Genomic DNA, 23,984 nt, shown 5'->3' with positions numbered 1-23,984 from the left:
TGGTGACTGTTCATGCTGTATAAACATATTTCCTAGTTTTCGTGGCTGTAAGTTCAATTTTGCGGGTGTTTAACTGCTTGTGCTCTGTCATTTCGGCCCCGTCACATCACTATGGAAGGTACAACGAAAAGCGTGTGAAATAAATATGGTTAAATGTCTTCTTTATTTCCTGTTGAGCACGCCCTGTGTCCTTTCTTCCTCTCCCTATCTTTTCCCATCGTGTGTGGCCAAATTTGAATTGTTTTGAATGTGGTAGCAGACGAACCAAAGGTATAGATGGACTCTAAGTCTTGTATCAACCTAACTTCAGTCTAGGTAAGACAAAGAACAGGAACATGGTGGTGTAACCCAAGATGAGCGAGAAGCTAACGGTTTGGTATGCAGAGATTTGTCATGGCGACTGGTTCGGTTTACCCCATAGCTTGTGCTGCACAGGAAGAGGTCCTCTGGGTCTGCCATCTTTGTGCACTGTTGAGAAGACGGGTAAGTGACCGGACGTTCCCTCAGAAAGCCTGTATAGAATGATTGGAAAAAAAGGTATTAGAACGGCTTATTTCGTGGTTAAGTTTAATTATCTCTTCCCTTCACGGGTATTATCGCTGATGAAATAGGACAGGGATCGTAATTTTATCAGGGTTTTAATTTAGGGACTTTGCAGCTTCTGTTATGTGAGATCATCTGTGTAGATTTGATGAAGTTTTATTTATGTACAACGTGACTTGCGTTCTGCATTACAGTGAGAGCATAGCGCTCTCATGTAAATATATGGCCGAAAGAGTCAGCCTACAGGAATTGTGAAACGGACGTTGTCGTCCAGGACCGTGTGCTGCAAAGGGCGCAGATTCACCACGAGGTGGGGAAACTCACAGGCGTCTATTGTCTATTGAGGCCTAAGCGCTGTAGTGTGCGAGTGAGACAGACGAGAACCTACGTCACAGGGAAACCCAGTAGAAGGCTTTAGTGGCCAAGGAGACGTAGCAGTGTTGAATATGGCTCACCTAAGATCGGTCATAATGGGAAACATTTATGAAAACTATTTAATTCAGTAGTAGCGCAGGGAATGAAGTCACAGTATTTTAATCTACCATCCTCCATACATTTTCATGGTGATCCCAATAAAACTTTACTATTGATCACATCTCTAATAGTTTAGGATTTACTGTTAATGTGAAATTAACAACTTTTGTAACAAATACCTGAATGCTCAAGTCTGAACGCTTTGGTCGACCTTAACGATCGATATTTCATATAGAAGAGCATCATTAAAATGACAAACATTGTAAATATCAAATCTGTAACTTTATTTTTTTGTAAGATATAGTAAACTTAAATTATCAGTATTTTCAGTTAAGCTTCAAATCATCATTTCCTCCACACAAAACATATTGAATATTGACAACATGACACCTTATTGAATCATTAGGTAACAGAATATTTGATGTAATATGCCTGAAACAAAATTCCTGAATAATCATTAAAAGAATACAAAGACTGGAGATCAGTAGGCTACGCAAGCACGAGCGTGTGCGCTATCTGAGTACTTTAAGGCCAAATGTCAAATACTGTCTATCTATATCCGGATCGCGCTCCAGCTACTGACGGGTCTGGGTGCTGACGAGTCCTCTCCATTTGGCTCGGTCCTCCCACCACATTCCTTCCTCAACTTGCTGCCAGATCACACCTCTCCTTTCTACAGATATTCTCACTCCCGTTTTCCACCGTGTTCTTGGGCGCTCTCTAGGTTTTTTTTCCATCCATCTTTAGTTCTTCCATAATTTTGGGGAATCTGCCCACACATCCTCTTAACATGCCCTTCTTTTTCAATTACTTCTCACATACTTTCTTGTTTAAGCACCTTTCTGATATCTACGTTCCTTACTCTGTCCATTCTTGTTTTTCCCTTAACTGCTCTGAGAAATTTCATTTCCCCTGCTTGCAGTCTGCTCCAGTTCCTTTCTGTCATTGTCCATGTTTCTCCTCAATAGGTGACAATAAGGAAGTAATAACTCTTATACATAAGGAGTTTTGCTTTTTCTGAAACTTCCTTACTCCAAATTAGGTGTTTTATTGTTTGGTAGAAATTGCCTCCCTTCCGTAACTTCCTATTAGTTTTGTTGGTTATTCTTCCATCACTAGATATTTCACTCCCTAAATAAGTGAAACTGTCTACCACTTTGAGGGGTTCTCCATTCAGAGTAATATTTCCGTTGATCCCTTTGTCTCTTCTAAATACCATTACTTCACTCTTATTTTTATTCATTTTTAATCCATACCTTTTCATTATTTCCTTCCACACATCAAGTTGTAACTGTACATCTACGTCTTTATAACCCCATATTACCATATCATCTGCAAAAATCATTTTTTTGTCTTTTGTTAGTATATCTTTAACTGCCCTATTCATTCCCTCCATCACAATATTAAAAAGTGCAGGAAATAGAATAGTTCCTTGTTTAAGTCCTTGTCTTATTTCGAAGTATTCAGAATTCCCCAATGATTTTCTAATTCTACAGTTGTGTCCTTTGTACATTGTCTTTATTACATTACTAGATTACGTTACTTTATTACATTAGTACCTTTGATTGTGGCATCATACACAATCATTAACCCGACTCCAGGGAGGTAGAGTCCCCTTCCCTATTCCTCCACTGGGGTAATTCCTGTCTGGTGCGTCCATGTCGCGAGGGTGGTCATCCTACACTTCCGTAGGCCGGAGTGATAGGATGACTGAGTTCAGGTAGGGACCAATCCCGTGGGGTATAACACGGAACCCATGCCCGGAGTTACTGGTGAAGACCTTAATGGCAGCAACAGTGGAGAAGTAAGACTTCGGAACGGCGTAGCTGGCAGATGAGGCAACCCTCCTCTCTGGGGATTAAATGAGAAGGGAACCACTGCCTTGTGGTGGAGGAGAAACTCCAAAAGCTATGGGAGACAACCCCAACAGAAAATCCTTTTTTTGCATTAGGCCTAGCAAGCCAGTAGGAAAGTCTTCATATATTGCTTTCAAAACACACATGAGCCTCAGAAATGTCAGATACTAATTCAATTAATTATCACGTCCCTTCCTCTGATAATCCCACTTACCCTTGTAAGTTATCCTTTGCGTGTTTCAAATATCATTCAGTAACTTTTGGTACTAACTATTAAATTCAATCAGTCGCGCCACTCACCGCTGCGAAAACTGTTACCGTCTGACAGTTGAAACGATACTTGCGCCCCTAGCGGCGAGAAAGCCAGTCATAAGATTGATGTTTGTTTTTAGTAATTTTCTACTTAATTAACGAAATAGTTATTAGATTTTTGCGTCCCTAGCATTAGTAAATTTTCAAGAGACATGAATGATCGTGAAATAAATTTGAAAACAGGCGAATTTCATTAATACAGCACGAATGGTCACGCGGTTGACTCATGGCAGAGCGTCACAGAGATACTGAAGAAACTGGACCGGCAGACTCTTGATGATAGACGTAAACTAACCCGAGATAGTCTACTAACATAGTTTCAAGAACCAGCTTTAAATGATGACTCTAGATATATACTACAACCTCCTCCTTATCACTCACATAGTGACTGTGAGGACATGATTAGAATAATTACAGCAAGCACACAGGCACTTAAAAAATCATTTTCCCCGCGCTCCATACGTGAATGGAACGGGAAGAAATCCTAATAACTGGTAAATGGGACGTAACCTCCACCATACACTTCACGGTGGTTTGCAAGATATAGATGTAGATGTAGACGATTCATGAAGAAATACTTTCGGATATGTGAATGATTGCAGCTTGCTCCGATGAAAACAAGAGAATACACTACTGGCCATTAAAATTGCTACACCAAGAAGAAATGCAGATGATAACCGGGTATTCATTGGACAAATATATTTTACTAGAACTGACACGTCATTACAGTTTCACTAATTTGGGTGCATAGATCCTGAGAAATCAGTACCCAGAACAACCACCTCTGGCTATAAAAACGTCCGTGATACACCTGGTCATTGCGTCAAACACAGCTTGGATGGCGTGTACAGGTACAGCTGCTCATGCAGCTTTAACACGATGCCACAGTTCATCAAGAGTAGTGACTAGGGTATTGTGAAGAGCCAGTTGCTCGGCCACCATTGACCAGACGTTTCAATTGGTGAGAGATCTGAAAAATGTGCTTTCCAGGACAGCAGTCTAACATTTTCTGTATCCAGAAAGGCCCGTACACGACCTGCAACATGCGGTCGTGCATTATCCTGGTGAAATGTAGGGTTTCGAAGGGATCGAATGAAGGGTAGAGCCACGGGTCGTAACACATCTGAAATGTAACGTTCACTGTTCAAAGTGCCGTCAATACGAACAAGAGGCGACCGAGACGTGTAACCAATGGCACCCCACACCATCACATCGGGTCATACGACAGTATGGAGATGACGAATACACACTTCCAATCTGCGTTCACCGCGATGTCGCCAAACATGGGTGTGACCATCATATTGATGTAAACGGAACCTGGATTGATCCGAAAAAATGACGTTTTGCCATTCGTGCACCCAGGTTCGTCGTTGAGTACACCATTGCAGGCGCCCCTGACTGTGATGCAGCGTCAAGGGTAACTGCAGCCATGGTCTCCGAGCTGATAGTCCATGCTGCTGCAAACGTCGTCGAACTGTTCGTGCAGATGGTTGTTGTCTTGCAAACGTTCCCAACTATTGACTCAGGGATCGAGACGTGGCTGCACGATCCATTACAGTCATGCGGATAACATGCGTGTCATCTCGACTGCTAGTGATACGAGGCCGTTGGGATCCAACACGGCATTCCGTATTACTCTCCTGAACCCACCGATTCCATATTCTGCTAACAGTCATTGGATCTCGACCAATGCGAGCAAAAATGTCACGATACGATAAACCGCAATCGCGATAGGCCACAATCCGACCTTTATCAAAGTCGGAAACGTGATGGTACGCATTTCTCCTCTTTACACGAGGCATCACAACAACGTTTCACCAGGCAACGCCGGTCAACTGCTGTTTGTGTATGAGAAATCGGTTGGAAACTTTCCTCATGTCAGCACGTTGTAGGTGTCGCCACCGGCGCCAACCGTATGTGAATGCTCTGAAAAGCTAATGATTTGCATATCACAACATATTCTTCCTGTTGGTTAAATTTCGCGTCTGTATCACGTCATCTTCGTGGTGTAGCAGTTTTAATGGCCACTGGTGTATAAATACATATTTCATGAGTGAGGCGCATATATTTGTGTTGTTGTCTGTCCTGCTTGCAATAGGTACTTTCCTTGAAGTAAAAATTTTGTGTGGAGTCTAATGATTCGCCCATTCTTACACTTCACTCCACCTTCTAATACAATAAATTTTTTGGAAATGTGATTAGTTTTGCATCAAAAGCGAATGAGTTGAAGAGTTTTGCCACTTGTGCCTCAGATGTAGGAACAATTGCGGAACTGGTTTCTTCTGTGTTGGGAAAGAGTTTTATTGCTTTCGACGTTTTAATGTCACATATGTGAGGTTTTTCCTTCAGTTACAGTTGTGGTGGCTAATTTGATACGTTTGATAATGTAGGTATAGCATTCCATACAAGTTTTTTTACGTTTCACATTCAGTTATTTGACTGGAAGTCGAGTAAAGGAAACACCACGTTGATAAGCATACGTACGACGTCTTTCTCCGAAGGGTCAGGTCTTCCATTGTTTACTAGCCAGTTTTTTGTTCTTAAAGGAAAATGACTTTTTCAGTACACATATATATGTTATTGGTGTAGTGGGTTGGGTGCCAGGAGGTGCCATATTAAAACTCGGCGAGAACTTTCTATATGATTTATTTGCTTCCACTACATGGCTCCATCCACCTCGGTCTGTGTCACAGGGCCCCGCAATGCTGAGGAAGCACCCCAGTGGCCTGTGCAATGCAACGCTGTGTCGAGCCAGCCTTGACTGGCCCGCAGAGTTCCGATGATGTCAGGATGGCTGCGCCAGCTCGGTGTGAGCTGCGGGCAGCCAGCTGCGTCCTTCTTCTCGCTGGCGTGGCTGAGACCATGGCAGAACAAGCGCCCACTATCCGGCGTCCAGATCTGTAGCCCTCGCCTCAGGAAGTCTCCAGCGTGTGTCGGAAGCTGAGACGACTGCCTGTGGTAGCGAGCCAAAGAGTGGCCCACCCTGGCTGGCTGCGGACCCCGCGTCGACCTCAGATGGCCAAACCAATGACCCGCCGTTGATTGGGACGCTGACTGATGCTGCGTTTAGCTCGGTGGTGTGATATGCCCTGCTGTCCAGGAGAACTGCCACACTTGAATGAATCTCGTTAGAAAACGGCACCTACTTATAATCAGCTGTGCGCCTCTGTTTTGCCAAGCATGCCACTTCGCGTAACGTATGTCTAACACCTTGCTTGGCCAGTGGCCCTCTTCTGCCTGTGACTTGCGCCATGGAAAACTGCTGTGTGCGCCCTCTCCGGCCATTCTACACCCCTGTGGCCTCTATTTGCCTTCGCAACTGCTGGTATGCGTAACTTACTGCAATCTGGCCCGCACCTGGCTGTAACTCGTGCTTCGAATATCGGACAAAACTAACTTTCCCTAGCCTAAACGGTGGTGCCGCTATATGGGAGAATCGTAAATGAACTGTTCTGTAATGTACTGTTCCATACCTACCAGGATCCTCAGGAAACTACATGTAGACAAATGTGATGTAATTTTTTAGCTAGTGCCGATTTTCATTGTGGTATCACATATCGATACCACCCTGCGGGCGTCACAGTTGCCAACGGAATCGTAAGTTTCTGTCTGATGGCGATAGCGATTGCGCGGGATCTGCCGGATCCAATGATGTGCGCCCACCGAGCCATACCTCCAGCAACTCTGGACTATGAGCATCCTCTGTGGCCGCGACATACTATGTCGGAGGCTGCCAGAAATCACTCGCATCCCAGGTTCCATTTGTAATCTCTTTACTGCAACACCATCGTTGCAGCAAGCTTCATCCTAGTTGACATGTTGATAAGTGGCCTACTGTTTCTTGTTGCATTGTTTGTAATGAATCTTTGTACACCTGTAGAAATACTGGTTATGTAAATCTTCTCTTTGTTGTGTTAACTAGTTCGCTAATCATTTCTGCTCCTGTCCAGCTTTCCTATCATGACAGTTGCCACACCATTCTGTAACCCGCATCTCCTCGCCATTGTGTACAAAGTCATATACAGCATTTATGGTGCTAAATGTGCTCTCTATTTTAAAAAAACTATGTTACAAATCAACATAAACGATACTGTTCGCACACGTCAGATACAGTATTCAGAAGTGTAGCTTTCTCTCTACTAGCTGTTGCAGTGTATAACCAAAGTCAGGGGGACTGTCAGGACGACCCTGGCTTCTGGTGGTACATTCTACACACTTCCATAATGATAATGCAAATAAAGGATTCATTTGAATTGGAGTGACACAGCTACAACATTTTCGCTGCTGCATCATGCCGGTGGTATTTTTGAATGAGTATGAACTGTCGTGGTAGCAAGTGAATATAGCTTTTGAGTCGTCTCTGATGACCTCACGTCGACATGACGTTATAATGCAATTTTCAGTCCTTCCTTTTGGAAAGGGAGCGGTTAGCTGACTAGCTTAATGCTCACATTCCACTGACGGAGAGCTTTCAAGAACTTATTCCAGCGCCAGAATTGCACTAGATACCTTCAGGTCTAGCAACACCATAATAACAAATCTTAGAGATTTGAACATCTAACTTCTAGAGCAGCGGGCTCTAAAATTTATATTGTAACACCCCGCTCAATCGTAGAGACGCGATGGCAGGTTATTGGGTTCTGCTAATTTTCTTTTAATTCTCTTTCAAATATTCTTTGACCTTACTTGGACAGATCGTACATGACCTTCCTCATAACAGACGCACTCTTCTCTGGCCTGGTAGCCTCATATCATTTTACTGAAAAAATATTCTCGCCAAGAAAGGAGAAGTCTAACAATAACAGAGCAAGATGATCTGAGCGTTGCTTTGGAACTGCATGACGTTATAATGCAATTTTCAGTCCTTCCTTTTGGAAAGGGAGCGGTTAGCTGACTAGCTTAATGTTCACATTCCACTGACGGAGAGCTTTCAAGAACTTATTCCAGCACCAGAATTGCACTAGATACCTTCAGGTCTAGCAACACAATAATAACAAATCTCAGAGATTTGAACATCTAACTTCTAGAGCAGCGGGCTCTAAAATTTATATTGTAACACCCCGCTCAATCGTAGAGACGCGATGGCAGGTTATGGGGATCTGCTAATTTTCTTTTAATTCTCTTTCAAATATTCTTTGACCTTACTTGGACAGATCGTACATGACCTTCCTCATAACAGACGCACCCTTCTCTGGCCTGGTAGCCCCATATCATTTTACTGAAAAAATATTCTCGCCAAGAAAGTAGAAGTCTAACAATAACAGAGCAAGATGATCTGAGCGTTTCTTTGCAACTGCCATAGAGCCAGCTAGCAGATTATTACTGTAAGGAGCAAACTTACTATGGAAGTCTCTTATTAAGACTATATGAGGCTGTCAAGACGAATATGTACCGGAAAGTTCTCCAGAATGGGAGAGGGGATGGGCTTTCGCTCCAGAACAATGCCACAGTTCCTGTTGCACAGGACACAGCCACGCATGCTGCTTCTTAGGGATATCAAATTTTTTGTCGCCCCCGTATGTTATTGATATGGCACTGATTGTCTTCTTCCACATTCCTCGGAAGAAAAAACCATTGATTATCACTTATTTCCTGGACGATAACGAGATGATTTTCGAAGCGGAACGTTTCCTGAACAGCCGAAATGCAGAATTCTACATGCAAGATATCTTCCAAGACATCTATCGCTGGAAAAAAGTGTCGCGTTGTAGAGCCAGTATGTAGAGAAACGGTATCAGCATCACCAAATTTCACGGTCACGGGTAGATTTGTTCATAGTACGCCGCTGCTTTCCTTTGCATATGCGTATTCCTCATACTATACGGCCATGCGATTCTAGCAGCCGATGTGTCTGCTTTTTCGAGTCCATTTTCTGCGCACCACCTCTTCAGATCCACAGCAATATTCTTGCACTCTTCAGATAATTGGCTTGTTTCCTTTACGTAATATTTTCCGTATTCATGTTCAACTGCTGTTATTACCAGCTGTACTACCTAAGTAGCCTGTCAACTAACACAGGTATCACGGTGACAGACAGCCGTTCTACCTCAAAAATGGTTCAAATGGATCTGAGCACTATGGGACAACATCTTAGGTCATCAGTCCCCTAGAACTTAGAACTACTTAAACCTAACTAACCTAAGGACATCACACACATCCATGCCCGAGGCAGGATTCGAACCTGCGGTTCCGGACTGCAGCGCCAGAACCGCACGGCCACCGCGGCCGGCCGTTCTACCTCCGCCGAGTTGTCTCTAGCTGAATAGCCCCCATGGCACTGTTGCGTCACAGAGGAACATTAGTATGCGGCTTCACTGCTATTACATCTCTCCGGTTACAGCTTGGGAAGGGACGGCTGCCCTATAAGTAGCATAGATACCTTTTACGAAGATGATCTCTTCAGTGGTATCCTGGTTTGAGCACCGGCATCAGTAGACCTATTTCAGGACCATACTGGAGTCAGAACAGCTGCGAGAGACACAACTGCTACACAACATGAATATTGCGCATGTACGTTACGACGGTCATGAAATCTGGTAGCACATTAATGGACATGTTTAAAACTGTGCTTGAAGTCTATAATACACGGTTATTCTTTTCACTGCGCGCGGGGTGAAGAAAGAAAATCATATTTTAACATCCCATGGACTATAAGGTCATTAGAGGGGGGGCACATGCTGCGTGACGTTTTTCAAATGCATGATTCCTGTATTTAGAATGAATCATTTAGGGAAAACTATGCAAACCTTAATCAGGATTTCCGTGGACCGTCATGGCCGATCAATTAACTGACCGTGTGATCGTGCAACTAAGGATGTCAGGAGCAAGACTGTCACTCCCGAATAGGTCTAAATCAAAATGGGGAAAGCGTGCATCTCACGGCCAAGTACCTACTGCTTATTAAAATGATGATGACACGTTTTCGGGCCGACCGTTGTGGCCGAGCGGTTCTAGGCGCTTCAGTCCGGAATCACGCTGCTGCTACGGTCGCAGTTTCGAATCCTGCCTCGGCCATGGATGTGTCCGATGTTCTTAGGTTAGTTAGGTTTAAGTAGTTCTAAGTCTAGGGGACTGATGACCTCAGATGTTAAGTCCCATAGTGCTCAGAGCCATTTATGAACACGTTTCATCGGTAAATTGTAGTGTCATTTAAAAAAGAGTGGAAAGACCGTTGTAGAAACCGATCTAGGGTGAGTTCAGTTTGCGTACCGGAGAAATGTAGAAACACGCAATACTCGTCCTACTTTCCTGAAGGTTTTACGCTGGAGTGTAGCCGTGTGCGGTATTGAAACGTGGACGTTAAACAGTTTAGACAAGAAAAGAACCGATGCTTTTGATGCGTGGTACTAGAAGATAGTACTGAGTACTGGAGCGGTAAGAGGGGCAGGGAAGGGTAATAGATTAACAGATGAGTAGGGACTCAAACGAATAGCAAAGGAAAGAAACGTCTGCTACAGCTTGACTAAAAGAAGGGCTACTGACAGGACATACGCTGCGACTGCAATGGTTTGTTGGGTTGGTAATGTGGAAAGGAATATATATGCGAAGGGCGGTAAAAATTGGAGAGGCAGACAAGGGTGTGCAGGTTCAAATGGGTGTAAGTTGCAGTAATCACGCAGGGATGAAGAGACTCGCGTAGGACTGAAGTGCGTGGAAATCTGCATCAAATCTGTCATCGGACTGAATTCTAACAACAACAGTGTTGTTTATGAACAGAACTGGATCGTGGCAAAGTTGTTACATAAGACAATTGTTTGTTCCATAGAATATGGAAAATTGAGACGGTCGCCAGACCAAATAGACCACCTCCACTGTAAAAATAATTAGACCAAAACAAGAAAAAGAGTCTAGTAAATGTGGGCTCTGAAGTCCATACCTTGAAGTTGTGAGTACTTGTTGGTCTTCGCCACTGTAAAACAAATATCTTCTATTGAACGAGTGCCCATGGATGTTAAGTTGTGCGTTTTAAAGCCCATATTTACAGAGTATTTCTTTCTTGTTTTGGCCCATAATACCCCCTCCAAAAGTATGGATACGAAAAGGATTGCAGTAGAATGGAGGTAATTCACAATGTCGAAGATGAACAAGTGCTCATAGCTCTTAACGCATGCATTAACGAGGCCATGTTTACTGGACATGTTTTGTTTTGGTTTGGTCCATACCACCACCCCTGAAACGTTGCTTACCCTACCGTCTTAACAACAACAGTATCGGTACGTGTATTCCACTGTCAAACGTATCACAACGGTATTCGCTTATAACTGTCGACTCGGTCGTTTCCGGACCGGGGTCGCTTATCTTAAATTGGTACATTTACTCTTCTCCATCATCGCTGATTGTTTGCAACATCATCACGTAATCACCCAGTATTAAGTTTCTTAATAATTTGAAAAACTTTACGACAATCCAAACTATAATCACTGATATATTTGTTTTGTAAATAAAAACGCCTCCTTTTTCTGCACTGTATTTTATTTTCCCAGACGCCTTTTTTCACTTTAAGACATTATCAGTGGGATCTATAATGATACAGTTATGATATACTTTTGTTTTAATATGTACTTTTCGTAGATTATAATACAGTTGACTAGTCGCTTTTTATGTGAATAAGTGATTATTTACTGTTCTTCCTGTCTTTAGTTGGCATCGGAGTTTCCTTTCAGGAAGAACGATAAGTAATCACTTAGCGAGTAGTGAACTGTTTTATAATCAACGAATAATACGTATCAAAACAAAAATGCATCATTATAGATCCCACTGCCTCAAAGTGAAAAAAGTCGAAATGCGTCTGGGAAAATAAGATACAGTGCAGCAAGAGAAGGCGTTTTTATTTACAAAACAAGTATTTCTGTGTTTACTGCGGAGGATGGCCACGCAAACAAGCTCTTTATAATCACTGATATTTCTGTAAAGTCATACGCAATAGTGCACTGTCGCTACAATATCGACAATTATCTTCTCAGGTTGCGGTGGTGAATGTGAAATTTGGGAGTTGGTTTAGTTTTCTTTTTCACATTACCACACTGTCCAACAGCTGGATAAATTATGGATTAAATCTGGCCTGTTGCAGGCCAGCTGGTATCTCCGGTGCATAAGAGATGTTCTAACAAAACTTCGAGCATTTAATAGTAATCACTGTGTATTGCGTCCGACAGTGTCTGGAGTTTCTTATCCCCACATGGTACAAGAATGGTTTCATTATCTGAGGTTCTGTGAGTAGTCCCCTGATCTGCCAGCGTTGGGAGTAACAGCCACAACGACCGTAGTAGAATCGACGAAAGAATGTCCCTGAACATTGCATTGGTCTTGGCATGGCTGCTTTGAGCGTCTACCTCAACCAATCACATAAAGCGCTTTGCACACGTCTCCTACGACAAAACATCACTGTTGTCGCTAATCTGTAGGCAGCTATAGTTTTCGCCAGCCTCGGTTTACGCATTGCAATTGGAAACTAACGATACCGATGCCAGCTGCCACGGATCATCTCTCTGTGGTATTGTAACACCCGACGCGTCACTTATCTGGTTTTGGCGGGTGTTCCCCCCAAGTAACTGACTAACAGATCAACAGAGAGTGCAAAACTGCTGCAATGTCGGATAGCACAAAGAAAGTAATAAGGCCCTGTGACTCCAGATTGAACTGCGGTGGCAGTGTTGACATTGATTGATTCAGAATTGATCCCCTTTAATTAAAAAGGGGTGCACATTGATGTTATATTCACCTATTGAACAACAGATGCAAATGTTGAACATAAAATTAATTAAGAAAGTGACTTGGGATTTCAACTACTTGATTGAAAACAGATGCAGTCGATTAACAAAATGGTTCAAATCGCTCTGAGCACTATGGGACTTAACAGCTGTGGTCATCAGTCCCCTAGAACTTAGAACTACTGAAACCTAAGTAACCTGAAGACATCACACACATCCATGCCCGAGGCAGGATTCGAACCTGCAACTGTAGCAGTCGCGCAGTTCCGGACTGCGTGCCTAGAACCGCGAGACCACTGCGGCCGGCGTCGATTAACACAAATTTATTTTAACTCACAACCTTCAATCATCACATTACATGACTCTCCTAACAGGCAGTGGTAATAAATTGCGTTTGCGTGAAGAGCGATAACTCAAAAGTAACTCCTATCAACTGACCCAGGTATAATGCAAAGTGCGAGAAGAATTCTACAATACACGGCCCATGAAACCCTCGTGGAAACTTTGCCGATGTGATCCAACAAATTAATCAGTGGCCTAACTCAACCCGGAGCAGGCGCAATATCACCAAATTCAGCATGGCGGGGTGGCGCCGTTATGCGGACGTCGGCTGACCTCATGGTGCTGCAAGGCTGCACTCGTCTGTTAACTCCTAGCTATCTTGCTCAGGACATAGCTGAACGAAAACTTTCTATCCCCAAGCTCAATCGTTCCGTTTGCTAAGTCCTAAACTGCAGAGATGCTCACTCTCTCTCAGGCAAGCTGAGTAAAGAATACCACGTCTGCACTCTAGGCAAGCTGGGAACGGAAGACTTTTATGGAGACTTCTGCCAGTCTGCTCTTTGCCTCAGTTTCCCCTCCAGCAAAATCACTTACGCCAATTGCACCGCAAGTCGCGTTAATTATGTGTCGCTTCCCAGCGCTGACCAATGTCTGCTCTGGGAAGTGAACAAATTCCCACAAACTTTCCCTTCCTCTCACCTTCTGCTATTTAGCTCCTCCCAGGCCACTCATCAAGGTTAGCGTCTGCACAAACACCAAGTTTTCCGGAATTCTGACTCCCAGGAGAGTACTTCAAATTCCTTGGTCCTATGTTCCCAGCGGAGGCTGGCGTATTTCATTCTGTCGCTCTTCACCTGATTTACTGCAGACTCTGCTGACCGTGAATTCAACGTGAATTGGTATAGTCACGAACACGCATATTTTTGACTTCTGTTGACCGCACCACCGTAGCTTTGTGCGGCTTTCTCGCATGTTTCACTGAAATCGGGATGACAGACATTTATCAACAGGCGTACAAGTTCTCCGTCTGCTTCCCGGTACACCAGCATGGGGTCAATCACCCCCCCTCACTGTCACTCATCTTAAGGCAGCTGGAGGCCGCACCCCGTTATGGCTTTTTCAGAGTTTGAGCCATCCTAAGCTGCCTATTGTCGCTTCCCTTCACTGCTCCCCAGCCAGGCCGCACTCAACTCTGAATACTTTCTTGGGATAAACTAGCCTCCAGTAAATCAACACGTTTCCACAAAGTTTTCATGTCACGTGAATTACTTTAAAACCATCACCCAACATTAATTTCCAATACGTCCATACTATACCCTCAACAAGATGCATTGCGCCTTGTCAGTCATTTTTGTTCAGCCCTACTGTTCACTCAACGTGAGTTGGGTGATCTTTAATGACTTCGTGTAAGGGGCATAGTTCTCGCCATCTATAGTGAGTGTACTATAAGGGGCGACAATTTGCTAGACTGAGGTCTGCTCGCCAGAGGGACCCCAAACGGTTAGCGCTGTCATGCGAGTGTCCAGGACTAATAAAACCAGAGCCTTCGATTACACTCATTTGACTTTGACCAATAACATCATAAAAAATCCAAAATTCGACACAAACATGATTTCAAAATAGCTGTGAGTGACAATAACAGTTCCCATGGCGCCAAAATACAAACGTTAAACACAGAATCGTACAAATTCATAATAATAAATATTGAACCTAACGGGGCAACCGCGGGAAAGTGAGGATTTTGAGAAGGCACAAACAAAAACCTAAAGTAACAACCGAAAAAATTACGATTATGGCAAATTATACAAAACGAAACAGCCAAACACGATACAGTGGTCCACTTAAAAGATGCAGAAATCACTAAACTGGTGCAAATCGACTACAAATGGTATGGAAAACATCACTTAACATACATGGTTCATTTAAAAGACCAATATCAATCCGGAAAGTCGAAAATATAAATAAAGAAGCCAATAAGTGATACCAACACAGACAGCCAAAAACGATGGCAATTAACGAAGTGTGGTATCGAATTAATCAGTAGAGCTATGTAGCTTAGCTTGAAACTCCGATACGAATAGGGAAAGCCAAAATCAGACAGCAGGGCAAAAATCCGATATGCTGTACCAACACACATAGCCAAAATCGCAAGAATTAACGAAATGCGGTATCGAAAACATCACTTGATCTGTACAGCAGTACAAAGAGACACCAATACAGACAGCCAAAAATCAAGTGAACAAACTAAATGTGGTACCAAAATATTCGGTTCACGTATATAACTGAACTACTAAAACAAAAAAGCAAAAAACCAATAGCAGTACATAAAGCCAAAATGCGATACCAATATATACAGCCAAACATAGCGGCAGTCGACAAAACGTTGTATCGAAACAAAATTAATGCCTAATGTGAGGGCTATTCGGAAAATAATGTCCGATCGGTCGCGATATGAAAACCACTATGAAAATCGAAAATGTTTTATTTGCAACAGGTAGCTACACCTTCCAGCTACTTCTCTACGAAGTCGTCGCTCCAACTTACGCATCTACCGTCGCTTTGTACCAACTTTCCAATACCCTCGTCATAGAATGGAAGCACCTGTACTTTCCGCCAATTCTCTATGTTGGCCTACAGCTAGTTGTCTGAGCCAAAATATTGCCTTCACAGCCAGCGGTTCGTATGGGCAGAAATGGAACTCCGGGGTAGCCAGTTACATACAGCCTGCAGGAAACACTGCAGAAGCATCATCGCTGACTCTGCAGAGAGCAGCCGAGAATTGTCATGAAGAGGTCGTAGGTTCGAATCCTGCCTCGGGCATGGATGTATGTGATGTCCGTAGATTAGTTAGGTTTAAGTAGTTCTAAGTAACTGATGACCTCAGATGTTAAGTCCCATAGTGATCAGAGCCATTTGAACCATTTTGGACCAATTGTCATGAAGAAGGAAACGCTTGACAGTTACGTTATGTGGGCTGCGTAACATGAGGCGAAATCCCTTACCAGCCCTCATACTTGGTGGGAGACACTATTTTCTAGGCATCTTTACATGCTCACTGCGCAGTCAGAACCGAGAAGAGCAATGTAACGAGGTCGACGAGCATACTAAAGACACGACCCAACAAAACTGTGCAAAGATTAATCGGATTTTCACTCTGCTGACGTGCTACAGACGCGAAAATCAACCGACAGGAAGAAGATGCTGTGATACGCAAATGATTAGCTTTTCAGCCCATTCACAGAAGGTTGGCGACGGTGGTGACACCTACAACGTGTTGAAATGAGGATTAACAACAGTTGACCGGCGTTGCCTGGTGAAACGTTGTTGTGATGCCTAGTGTAAGGAGGAGAAATGTGTACCATCACGTTTCCGACTTCGATAAAGGTCGGATTGTAGCCTATCGCGATTGCGGTTTATCGTATCGCGACATTGCTGCACGCGTTGGTCGAGATCCAATGACTGTTAGCAGAACAAGGAATCGGTGGGTTCAGGAGGGTAATACGGAACGCCGTGCTGGATCCCAACGGCATCGTATCACTAGCAGTCGAGATAACAGGCATCTTATCCGCATGGCTGTAACGGATCGTGCAGCCACGTCTCGATCCCTGAGTCAACAGATGGGACCGTTTGCAAGACAACAACCATCTGCACCAACAGTTCGATGTCGTTTGCAGCAGCATGGGCTATCAGCTCGGAGACTATGGCTGCGGTTACCCTTGACGCTGCATCACAGACAGGAGCGCCTGCGATGGTGTACTCAACGACGAACCTGGGTGCACGAATGGTAAAACGTCATTTTTTTCGGATGAATCCTGGTTCTGTTTACAGCATCATGATGGTAGCATCCGTGTTTGGTGACATCGCGGTGAACGCACATTGGAAGCGTGTATTTGTCATCGCCATACTGGCGTAACACACGGCGTGATGGTATTGGTTGCCATTGGTTACACGTCTCGGTCACCTCTTGTTCGTATTGACGGCACTTTGAACAGTGGACGTTACATTTGAGAAGTGTTACGACCCGTGGCTCTACCCTTCATTCGATCCCTGCGAAACCGTACATTTCAGCAGGATAATGCACGACCGCATGTTGCAGGTCCTGTACGGGCCTTTCTGGATACAGAAAATGTTTGACTGCTAGCCTGGCCAGCACATTCTCCAGGTCTCTCACCAACTGTAAACGTCTGGTCAATGGTGGCCGAGCAACTGGCTCATCACAATACGCCAGTCACTACTCTTGATGAACTGAGGTATCGTGTTGAAGCTGCATGGGCAGCTGTACCTGTACACGCCATTCAAGGTCTGACTCAATGCCCAGGCGTATGAAGGCCGTTATTACGGCCAGAGTTGGTTGTTCTGGGTACCGATTTCTCAGGATCTATGCACCCAAATTGCATGAAAATGTAATCAGATGTCAGAACTAGTATAGTGTGTTTGTCCAATGAATACCCTTTTATCATCTGCATTTCTTCTTGGTGTAGCAATTTTAATGGCCAGTAGTGTAAAAGGTTACCATCTCTGTAGCACACAAACTGCACCTCGATCCCTTAAAGCAATTACCACGCAAAACAATAATATACTCGAAAGGAAAATGTGTTCACAATAATTTCAAATTCATGTAAAATGTAATCAACTGTTATCGCTCGTTACTAGGTCAGTCAAGGACAATATCTAATGCCCTACTGATTGGGGGGTGTAGGCCCGTTAAGAACTGGTATCACCCACTACAAAACCGCACTACGACACGTCTCATAGCGGACAGACGGTATCGAAAGCTCAAGTTGACCCTTCAGGACGATGTGCTGTGTGTGTGTGGTGACAGGTGTGAACAGACAGATGGGTGCGTTTGGGTGCGGGTCTGCGGTTGCCGCTGCGGCTGCCTGTTTGTTGCGCCAACTCTACGCGTCGGCGTGTCGACACGGCGTCGTTCAATTATGCACGAGGCGTCTGTTAATTCTGCGCCCGCAGCACCGCGTGAGGTTAGCTCTTCTGCGAAGAGGTGTGGCGGCCGCAGAGTTCAGCGTCCGGGACTACAACGCGCTATGTAGCGAGCGGCTGGTGCATCGTGCAACGCGAAGCAATAACAAAGAGAAGGTGCTGCAGTTGTGTGCACGAAGTTCGAGAAGCGGCTGCATTCCAGTCACACCAAGATAAAGGCTCTATTGTACTTTAGTCTTCCATTTTAGACTCGTTCATATTTGACTTAATGGCAGCTAGTTTCGAACGAGAATTACTTGTAATATGGGACCACAGCGTCTCTAAACTACTTATATGATGTCATGCTGCTTTCCGCTGCTACTTGTTTTACACTACTGGCCATTAAAATTGCTACACCAAGAAGAAATGCAGTTGATAAACGGGTATTCATTGGATAAATATATTGTACTACAACTGGCATGTGATTACATTTTCACGCAATTTGGGTGCATAGATCCTGAGAAATCAGTACCCAGAACAACCACCTCTGGCCGTAATAACGGCCTTGATACGCCTGGCATTGAATCAAGCAGAGCTTGGATGGCATGTACAGGTACAGTTGCCCATGCAGCTTCAACACGATACGACAGTTCATCAAGAGAGTGACTGGCGTATTGTGACGAGACAGTTACACCGCCACCATTGGCCAGACGTTTTCAACTGGTGAGAGATCTGGAGAATGTGCTGGCCAGGGCAGCAGTCGAACATTTTCTGTATCCAGAAAGGCCCGTACAGGACCTGCAACATGCAGTCGTGCATTATCCTGCTGAAATGTACGGTTTCGCAGGGATCGAATGAAGGGTAGAGCCACGGGTAGTTAACACATCTGAAATGTAACGTCCACAGTTCAAAGTGCCGTCAATGCGAACAAGATGTGACCGAGACGTGTAACCAGTGGCACCCCATACCGTCACGCCGGGTGATACGCCAGTATGGCGATGACGAATACACGCTTCCAATGTGCGTTCTCCGCGATGTCGCCAAACACGGAAGGGATCATCATGATGCCGTAAACAGAACCTGGATTCATCCAAAAAAATGACGTTTTGCTATTCGTGCACCCGGGTTCGTCGTTGAGTACACCATCGCAGGCGCTCCCGTCTGTGATGCAGTGTCAAAGGTAACCGCAGCCATGGTCTCCGAGCTGATAGTCCATGCTGCGGCAAACTTCGGCGAACTGTTCGTGCAGATGGTTGTTGTCTTGCAAACGGTCCCATCTGTTGACTCAGGGATCGAGACGTGGCTGCACGATCCGTTACAGCCATGCGGGTAAGATGCCTGTTATCTCGACTGCTAGTGATACGAGGTAGTTGCTAGTCATTTGCATGTCACAGCATCTTCTTCCTGTCGGTTAAATTTCGCGTCTGTAGCACGTCATCTTCGTGGTGTAGCAATTTTAATGGCTAGTAGTGTAGTACCATCTGATGTCACTAGATCGCAGTGCGAACGAAAGCTCGAGATTTGGACAGAATCATAATTGAAATCTTTTATTTATTCATTAGTTGCCATTGTGAGACATGGCCTGCACTCTAGGAGATATTTCAGCACCGTGTTTAACAATTACTTTTATTATTAAAATCCACAGTGCATTAAAAATGCTAAGTTGTAGAAGTACCAACGGAAGTTACAAGATCGCATGCCCATCGAAGGAGCGAACAACCGCGACAGTTCCCGAACAGTGACGTAAACTGTTCGAACAGTTCTGGTCGTGTTCGAACACAGCCCTAATGAAAATAAAAGATGTAGCTGTCTGAAAGAGCTCCAACTGAGATGTCGGCTTCGTGTGTTCCAACATCACAGACGGCGAGCGCTAAAAGCTAATGAACGAAGCAAGTGGCAGCTATTACTTTTGGAACGACAGCCGTCGAAACGAGAGCACACAAGCGGTTGGAGGTCGCTGCCGTGGGATGCATTTACACAGCGACACGGCCAGTAGACGCGTCGGCTATTCGCAGAGTACGCGGACCGCAACAAAAGGGCCGCCAGAGGACAGCGTGGAAGAGACGGGAGCCGCCGTGTTTTACACGGCGCCCTTTGTCGGGCGGGACGGTGTGTAGCGAGTGGGCGGGCGTTCGCGGCCCCACTGCCGCTGACGTCGCTCGTTTTAGCCGCTGCAAACAGATCGCCGGCGCAGGTGTTCGGCGATGACGAGGCACGCCCCAGTTCGTCTGGCCTCTCCGCGTCTTCTTTACGTCTGCGGCCTCTTTTACTCTTTACTCAAGAGGACGTCACAGTGGCGACGAGCTTTCTGAAGGTTCTTGGAATGACTGATGGATCTCTGGTTGTCTAGCAGGATCGATGCTTCCATTTTGACCTGAAAACGTCTTTAACGCTTTCGCTGGTGTGGGTGTATATACACGTCCTGTTATGCAGTTGCCCAGGTGTTTTGAACGTGTACATGGCGGTCCATTGATCGTGACCGGACCAAATATCTCACGAAATAAGCGTCAAACGAAAAAACTACAAAGAAAGAAACTTGTCTAGTTTGAAGGGGGAAACCAGATGGCGCTATGGTCGGCCCGCTAGATGACGCTGCCATAGGTCAAACGGATATCAACTGCGTTTTTTTAAAATAGGAAACCCCATTTTTATTACATGTTCGTATAGTACGTAAAGAAATACAGTGTGGCGCACGAAATGTGTTACCATTTTGTTTTTGAATATAAACTTTATTGTCAATACAATCTGAAAGGAACATATACTACAATGGAGAGCCGTCCATGGAGATTTGTTCTAACTCAGCACATGCTCAATATGTCCACCATTTCGTTTCCTAACGTCCTTCAAACGAACACTGAAGTTAGTGATTACCCTACGGCACATGTCTTCCGTAATTTCACTGCAAGCTTGAAGAATAAGTCTTCTGAGCTCCATTAAATCACGTGGACCTTCCGGGAATGTTTTTTCCTTTACATACTCCCAAAGAAAAAAGTCACATGGATTGAGGTCTGGACTGTTGGGGGGGGGGGGGGGGCAATTTTGTCCGTCATTGAAGCGACCTGGACACCTGAGTGAAATGATTAGCATGTCAAAATGCTCGTGTAAAAACTCCAACACATTGTTTCCGGTATGTGGCCTTGCTCCATCTTGCATGAACCACTGCGTATTGAAGGGCAAAGCTGTGGAATGAAGCTATTGCGAAGCATGTTCAAATAACGCTCGCTGTTCACAGTTTCTTCAAAGAAAAAGGGTCCAATAAGTCGGTGACTGGAAATTTTTGCCCATGCTGTAATCCTCGGATCATAATGTTGTCGTTCATGAAGCACTTGCGGGTTTTCAGTGGCCCAAAAGCATACATTTTGTTTGTTAACCACACCGTCTAAATGACAATGCGCCTCGTCTGAAAACCAAATGTTGTTGAGAGTTTCTTCCCTATCCTCCGCCCATCGAGCAAACAGTAGTCTCTGCTGCTTGTGTTCTTCAGTGAGCTTCTGTGCACAGGTCATCTTGTATGGGGACATATGGTGGTCACTTTTAATAATGCGTTGAACGGAGCGTCTGGATATTCCCAGTTGCACTGCTGCCTTTCTACTCGATTTCCCGGGGCTTCTCTGTACAGCAACTCGTACCGCTTCAGTATTCTCCGGCGAACAAACAGGCTTAGGCCGAGGTCGCTTCGCTTCCAATAATGTTCCTTCCTGTACAAATTTATCGTACAACCTGTGGATGGTCTTCTTGCAAGGGACCCATCGTGTGTTAAACGGTTGTCGAAAACGCCTCTGAATCACAAGGCTTTGCGTTTCATGAAAAAGTAACACAATTGTCGATCGTTGCTGGGTCGTCAGTCTTCCATTGTCAGCCATTGCTGCTTACTAGTCTCCTAGCGACAGTATCATGAATTACACGTCATTTCGTATGTCATTTGTTTTTCCAAGCTCTGCTGGTACTGCTGTAGAGATCCCAGCGGGATATCTAATGTGTGTCGTAAATTGTGAAAGAAACAATTGGTAACACATTTCGTGCACCACCCTGTATGAATGTTTTAGTTGAACCACTTTTTTCGCTTTGTGATAGATGGCGCTGTAATAGTGACAAACATATGGCTCACAATTTTAGACGAACAGTTGGTAACAGGTAGGTTTTTTAAATTAAAATACAGAACGTAGGTACGTTTGAACATATTATTTCGGTTGCTCCAATGTGATACATGTACCTTTGTGAACTTATCATTTCTGAGAACGCATGCTGTTACAGCGTGATTACCTGTAAATACCACATTAATGCAATAAATGCTCAAAATGATGTTCGTCAACCTCAATGCATTTGGCAATACGTGTAACGACATTCCTCTCAACAGAGAGTAGTTAGCTTTCCGTAATTTTCGCACATACATTGACAATGCGCTGACGCATGTTGCCAGGCGTTGTCGGTGGATCACGATAGCAAATGTCCTTCAGCTAGAACTATACACGACGTTCAAAGTCGTCGCCATGCAATTCCTGGTGCATGGAAATATGGTACGGGTGCAATCGATATTGATGTAGCATTCTCAACACCGACGTTTTTGAGATTCCCGATTCTCGCTCAATTTGTCTATTACTGATGTGCAGATTAGCCGCGACAACAGCTAAAACACCTACTTGGGCATCATCATTTGTTACAGGTCGTGGTTGACGTTTCACATGTGGCTGAACACTTCCTGTTTTTTTAAATAACGTAACTATCCGGCGAACGGTCCGGACACTGGGATGATGTCGTCCAGGATATCGAGCAGCATACATAGCACAAGCCCGTGGGGCATTTTGATCACAATAGCCATACATCAACACGATATCGACCTTTACCGCAATTGGTAAACGGTCAGTTTTAACACTGGCGGAATGTTACGTGATACAACGTATTTATACGTTTGTGACTATTACAGTGCCATCTGTCACAAAGCGAGAAAAGTGACCCAACTAAATCATTCATATTTCTTTACGTACTACACGAATATGTAATAAAAATGGGGGTTCCTATTTTAAAAAACGCAGTTGATATCCGTTTGACCTATGGCAGCGCCATCTAGCAGGCCAACCATAGCGCCATCTGGTTTCCCCCTTCAAGCTAGACGAGTTTCGTTCTTTGTAGTTTTTTTCGTTTGACGCTTATTTCGTGAGATATTTGGCCCGGTCACTATCAGTGGACCACCATGTATACGCGCTCAGCAGTGTTATGTACGTCTGGATGAGAGGTGTACAGTGGCGTCGCTTAAATCCGGAAAAATTTAAATTTAAATTTCCCGTCGTATCGTAGTTCCGCTGGAGGTCGCGACTGGCGTTCTTGAAAGCCATATGCACCTAGTATACAGCCAGAAACTCAGAATTGCCGAGATATTAAGGACAAGTGCGGAGTACAAGCGAAGAGACGCGATTTTCGAAAATCTTCGAGCTGGGCGTTCGCCCGTTGAAACAGTTCGATTCTTCGGGTACCCGAGACCAGCTGTTTACGATACTGAGACCAAGTGTAATGATTCAGAGAAGTCTGGGGAAGGTTCCGCTTACCCGACGAGGAAACCTCGTTCGAGGAAGCGCGTGTCACGAACTGCGGTAGTCATCGAAAAGGCTCAGGTGCTGATTTCGGAGGACCCGGAGCAATCGTCGAGGAAATTGGCGTCAGTATTGAATACCAGAGAGCGAACGATGTGTCGGATGGCAGAGGGCGACCTCATACGAACCAGTTAGTCGAAAACTGGCTCTCGGATATTGTTGACATGTTGTGGTCAAAGGAGTTCTGGCCACCCGAATAGCCAGGATTTGACTCCCCTCGACTACTATGTTTGTAGTCGAAAGAGTTACCAATCTGACGAGGAACCCTAATGTGGCATTTGTACGCACTGTTTTCGAAACAG

At 44.6% G+C, this 23,984-nt stretch overlaps 1 long non-coding RNA gene across 1 annotated transcript in view; it reads right to left on the bottom strand.

The window, feature by feature from the left end:
• Nucleotides 1-5,815: 5,815 nt before the first annotated feature.
• LOC126456695 (uncharacterized) overlaps nt 5,816-23,984 on the bottom strand; it is a 49,348-nt gene continuing 31,179 nt past the window's right edge. Inside the window, exon 2 of the long non-coding RNA XR_007585377.1 lies at nt 5,816-6,290. This is a non-coding gene — a long non-coding RNA (uncharacterized LOC126456695). The remainder of the gene's footprint in view (nt 6,291-23,984) is intronic.

This window comes from Schistocerca serialis, chromosome 2 (assembly GCF_023864345.2).
Source record: "Schistocerca serialis cubense isolate TAMUIC-IGC-003099 chromosome 2, iqSchSeri2.2, whole genome shotgun sequence".
In the NCBI taxonomy this organism is placed as follows: Eukaryota; Metazoa; Arthropoda; class Insecta; order Orthoptera; family Acrididae; genus Schistocerca; species Schistocerca serialis.
The sequence above is the reverse complement of the archived record's forward strand: the minus strand, read 5'-3'. Positions and strand labels throughout refer to the sequence as shown.